This window comes from Ochlerotatus camptorhynchus, unplaced genomic scaffold (assembly GCF_037179485.1).
Source record: "Ochlerotatus camptorhynchus isolate MF236.1 unplaced genomic scaffold, CSIRO-AGI_Acam_v1.1 ptg000370l, whole genome shotgun sequence".
NCBI classification, from domain to species: domain Eukaryota; kingdom Metazoa; phylum Arthropoda; class Insecta; order Diptera; family Culicidae; genus Ochlerotatus; species Ochlerotatus camptorhynchus.
In genome coordinates this window covers 3,593,617-3,599,809 of record NW_027040858.1, presented here as the reverse complement: position 1 = coordinate 3,599,809, position 6,193 = coordinate 3,593,617, and positions in this window count along the sequence as shown.

Here is a 6,193-nt window from a genome sequence, read left to right as displayed (position 1 = left end):
TCTTGAAATGAAACACACGCACTACAAAATGCTGCTGATTTCAAGTTGCCGATGATCCATTCCGTTTCGCACGCTGAGCCGGTCAAGTCGCCTCGGTCTCGTTGTACGACACTAGTATTTGAGTTTTTGAGTTTTTCCCCACGCGAGGGTTTTTTCTCGCCAAAGTTAGTTGGCATAGTGTTAAGACAACTAGTGCGCGAGTGAGGAAGCCGTTAGTCATACGCCGAGCGCTTTGATTACGGTCCAGCTTTATCTCATCATCATCGCATCATCACATCATCCCATTGATAGCAACAACGAAAGCACGTTAAATTGCCTACCGAGGCGACCGAGGCATACCAGTTACAAGGTTATCGACCCAACAGCCGTTGGGGCGAACAATTGCCGCCTCAGTGCAATAGGTATAACGTGTCGCTTTGTTTTCACCAGTATCGCATCTCTCCGCATGGTCCAATATTAGATTAGGTTGGGTCATAATTAGGGTGATCCAAAATTTTGTAAATAGTATATATCTATAATTTTTTTTTCTTGATTTTTTTTTTCTCGTACTATTTTTAAGTAGAGCATACCCTAATAAAAAATAACCATAAACGAACGATAACCCTAATCATTGAACTATTCCACAAATGGTTTGGATGATACCCAGAACACGTCGTTAAGCAAATTAACCATACAATTTTTATTAGGGTAGTTAGGGTGATCCAAATTTTTTTTTTTCAGTATGTATATTTTTTTCTATTTTTTTTTCTTGGTTTTTTTTTTTCTTCCTTTCGTATTACTCTTTAGTAGAGTAAAACTATATCATTTTTTTTTTGCTTTTTTTTTAGCATTTTTTTTTTTCTATTTTTGATATTATTTGGAATTATTGTAATTATTTGAAAAATATTTATCAAAAACACCATTGCGGCGATATTTAACCGCAATGGATGAAAATGATAAAGGCGGGGGATGGTCGCTTTCCATCTCAGACGACGAAACTCTTAATTTCACCTCACACGAAAGTCTCGAGGAAGTTGTGGAAATGGAAACCCTTGACGTTCCAGTTGACTCGCTCTCCAGCAAAAATACTGGAGCATATCCTAAGAAAAGGTATCGCCCACAACCCTCTCCCCCACCATCTCCTCCTCGTCCACCTGCACCTCCCACACCATTGCCCCCGAAAACCTCTGCGCTCCCCCGCCTAAAGGCTTACCCAGAAGCCTCGAAAGGCCCATGGGTTGTTTTTTCCGGCCCAAACAAAAACCTTTGAACATTCCGAGGATCTCTAAGGATCTAACAACACATTTTTCGGCCGTTACCGATATTTTCAAGGTAACACCAATAAAACTGCGCGTTACCGTTGATGACCGGAAGCAGGCTAACCAAATTGTTGCGTGCGAGCTTTTTTCATTGGAATACCGAGTCTACATACCCAGTAGTGAGGTAGAAATTGAAGGAGTGGTCACCGAAGCGAGTTTGACTAGTGACGATTTCATGGGTTCCGATTCCTTCGGAATCTTTAAAAACCGTTCTTTGCCGAAGGTGAAGATATTGGACTGCCTTCAAATGCAGTCAGTATCCATCGTAGGCTCAAAAAAATCGTATTCCTTGTCGAACTCGTTTCGTGTGACCTTTTCGGGTTCAGCGTTACCTCACTACGTCGCTATAGGCAAGGTTCGACTGCCTGTACGTCTGTTTGTACCTCGGGTAATGAACTGCTCTAAATGTAAACAACTTGGTCACACATCGGACTACTGCTCGAACAAACCACGCTGCGATCAGTGTGGCGAGCAACATCAAGAGGGCTCTTGCGGTGCTCCTCCAAAATGTGTGTACTGCAAGGAGAGCCTGCATACCCTGACTAACTGCCCGAGGTATAAACAGCAGGGAGAAAAACTTAAGCGGTCTCTGCAAGCTCGCTCCAAGAGAACAATAGCAGAACTCTTGAAGAATACCGCTTCATCTTCTCAGACCACACCAAAAAACAGTAACACGTTCTCCATTTTGCCAGTTGATGATCTAGACTCTGACTCAGAGGGCGGTGAGGGTATTCCGTTTGTCTTTAAAGGCAATACGAGAAAATGAGCAAAAAAACACACCACCGAAAAGCCTCGTAAGGCCACTCGTACGGACCACCCTTCCACCTTGGAAAAATCAAGAGGTAACGGAAATGCACCGAAACCCATTCCACCGGGTTTTAAACCTTGTAATTATGACAAGAACTTTCCGTCACTTCCAGGATCATCTAAAACCCCAGATGTTCCAGTTTTTCGGCCAGAAAATCAGCTGAATAATCAGCAAGAACATGCTCCCATGTTCACGTTTTCTGATATTGTGGATAGCTTCTTCAGTATATTCAATATCTCTGACTCAACGAGGAGCATTATTAATTTAGTGCTGCCAATGGTGAAAACTCTTTTGAAGCAACTAGCTTCTAGGTGGTCCTTCCTTGCATCGATCATATCCTTCGATGGATACTTCTCCAAATGAGGTCGGGGATATGATCTCTGTTCTTCAGTGGAACTGTAGAAGTCTTATGCCAAAACTTGACACATTTAAATTTTTAGTTAACAACTCACTTTCTGATGCATTTGCCCTTTGTGAAACATGGCTCTCTTCAGACAACGATCTTGCTTTCCACGATTTCAACATTATTCGGCTTGACCGCGCAGATTCGTATGGAGGGGTGCTTCTGGGGATCAACAAGCTCCATTCCTTCTATAGAATCGATCTGCCTTCAGTGACAGGCATTGAAGTAGTTGCATGTCAGGTTAATATTCGAGGTAAATGCCTCAGTATTGCCTCAGTATATCTTCCACCGAAAACCGCGATCTCTCGTCAAAGTTTCGCGGATATCTGCACGGCTATGCCGGAGCCACGGTTGATCTTGGGAGATTTTAACTCTCACGGTACAGGCTGGGGGGGAGCTGTACGACGACAACCGCTCAACCTTGATATACGACATGTGCGACTTCTTCAAAATGACAATTCTGAACACCGGGGAAGCAACACGAGTAGCCAAACCTCCAGCAAAAATAAGCAGATTAGACCTCTCACTTTGTTCGAGTTCACTATCGTTGGAGCTCGTGGAAAGTAATTCAAGATCCCTACGGTAGTGACCATTTGCCAATCAAAATTTCTATTACCAATGGTTCATCTTCTACTCGCTCGGTCGACATCGCGTACGATCTTACGAAAAACATTGACTGGCGAAAATTCGCGACCGCGGTTCTTGATGCCAGTCAATCGGTTGACGTACTTCCTCCGCTGGACGAGTACTCCTTTCTCGCGCGTCTTATCATCGATTCTGCGCTGCGAGCACAGACGAAACGTGTTCCGGGTGTTTCCGTCCGCAAGCGACCTCCCACCCCGTGGTGGGATAAGGATTGCACCGACGCGAACAGCGAGAAGTCCGCCGCGTTTAAACGCTTCCGCAAACACGGTAAGGTCGGGGATTTCGAGCGGTACACCGACCTCGAGAAAACCTTTAAGGACTTAATTAAAGCAAAAAAACGCGGTTACTGGCGTCGGTTCGTCGATGGTTTGTCGCGAGAGACTTCCATGAGAACACTCTGGAATGTCGGCAGGAGAATGCGAAACGCGTCATCACCGATTAACGAAGACAAGGAGTACTCGGACAGTTGGATATTCAGCTTCGCGCGGAAAGTTTGCCCGGATTCGGTACCGGTCCAAACCAACGTTCGTTATCGTCCGTCGGGTAATAACGAAATAGATTCCCCGTTTTCGATGGTGGAATTCTCACTTGCTCTCCTTTCATGTAACAATTCAGCTCCAGGAATGGATAGAATCAAGTTCAACTTGCTTAAAAATCTCCCAGATGTCGCGAAGAGACGCTTGTTGAACTTATTCAATCAATTTCTGGAGCACAACATTGTTCCGGATGACTGGAGGCAAGTAAGAGTTATCGCCATTCGAAAACCCGGTAAACCCGCGTCGGATTATAACTCGTACCGTCCCATCGCGATGCTGTCCTGTATACGGAAATTGTTGGAGAAAATGATTCTTTTTCGTCTAGACAAATGGGTCGAGTCGAATGGTTTACTTTCAGATACGCAATTTGGATTTCGGAGAGGCAAAGGAACGAGCGGCTGTCTTGCGTTGCTTTCAACTGAAATTCAACTGGCCTATGCGCAAAAACAGCAAATGGGTTCAGTTTTCTTGGACATTAAGGGGGCTTTTGATTCTGTTTGTATCGATGTCCTTTCGGATAAACTCCACGATAGTGGGCTTTCACCAATTATGAACAACTATTTGAGCAACTTGTTGTCTGAGAAATATATGAGCTTTTCTCATGGAAACTCGACAACTTCACGAATTAGTTACATGGGTCTCCCCCAGGGTTCATGTTTAAGCCCCCTTCTTTATAATTTCTATGTAAAAGACATTGATGGTTGTCTTGATGAAAATTGCTCGCTAAGGCAGCTTGCAGATGACGGGGTTGTGTCCGTTATAGGGCCAAGTGCACCGGACCTGCAAGGACCATTGCAAGATACCTTAGACAATTTGTCTACTTGGGCTATGAAGCTGGGTATCGAATTCTCTCCGGAGAAAACTGAGTTGGTTGTTTTTTCTAGGAAGCATCATCCTGCACAGTTACAGCTTCAACTAAAGGGTAGAACAATCACTCAAAGTATATCTTTCAAGTATTTAGGTATCTGGTTCGATTCCAAAAGCACGTGGGGAAAACATATTGCGTATGTGAAACAAAAATGCCAACAAAGAATCAATTTTCTTCGTACAATTGCCGGAACTTGGTGGGGAGCACACCCGGAAGATCTGATCAGGTTGTATCGAACAACCATCTTGTCGGTTCTAGAGTACGGTAGTTTCTGCTTTCAATCCGCGGCGAAAACACATATCTTGAAGCTGCAACAAGTTCAATACCGTTGCCTCCGAATCGCGCTTGGCTGTATGCACTCGACGCATACGATGAGCCTCGAAGTACTCGCGGGTGTTCTCCCACTGACAGATTGGTTCGCGGAACTGTCCTTTCGGTTTCTTATCCGTTGTGAAGTAATGAGCCCATTGGTAATAGAAAACTTTGAGAAGCTGCTCGACAGAAATCATCAAACAAGATTCATAAGTCTCTATTACGAGTACATGACGCTGGAGATTGGCCCTTCTTCATTCAATTCCTCTCGTGTTTGCCTCCAAGACTTTTATAGTTCATCTGTAAATTTTGATCTGACCATGTTGCAAGAAATCCGTGGAATACCAGACCACCATCGGTCGATGGTTGTTCCCTTAATTTTTGCAAACAAGTACCACCATGTTAGTAACAATAAGAGTTTTTTCACAGATGGGTCAACTATAAACGCTTCCACTGGATTTGGAGTATTCAACGAATTTCAAAGCGCCTCATATCAACTGCAAAAACCCTGTTCCGTATACGTTGCGGAACTAGCAGCCATATTCTACGCAGTAGAGCAAATTGCCTCACTACCATCTGATCACTATTTTATTTTTACAGATAGCCTTAGCTCGTTGGAGGCTATTCGATCAATGAGGCCGATGAAGCACTCCTCGTATTTCCTGACCAAAATCCGAGCAAAATTGAGTACTTTATCTAACTACTCCTATACTATCACCACAGACAAACAGACATAACACATTTAATATTTCTCACTGTAAAACATCGTCGCTAAAACATTATCGCCATCTGTTGAGTACACTGTGGTGGGCACTACGCTGAACAGATGGCGGTAGTGTGTAAACGTCAAACGCAAGGGAATTGACTATGCGCGCCACAGGTGGCGGTACTACTAACTACGATACATTTAAATTGTCCGTTAAATGCTTGTCCGATGAACAACTTGCGAGTGTTATGTCTGTTTGTCTGTGCTATAACTTTAGTTTCGGTCCCATCTCATTGCTCAATTCCGGGTAATGAGAAAGCGGACTCGCTAGCTAAGGTGGGCGCTATGGAAGGCGATATTTTTGATCGACAAATCGCCTTTGCGGAATTTTTCTCAATTACCCGTCAGCACGTCCTCACCAACTGGCAACAAAAATGGAATGAGAGTGATCTGGGAAGATGGTTACATTCTATTCTCCCACAGGTGTCGAACAAGCCATGGTTCAAAGGATTGGACATGAGCCGTGACTTTATACGTGTCATATCAAGGCTCATGTCCAATCACTACTCGTTAGACTCGCATTTCTTCCGAATCGGGCTCGCAGGCAGCAATTTGTG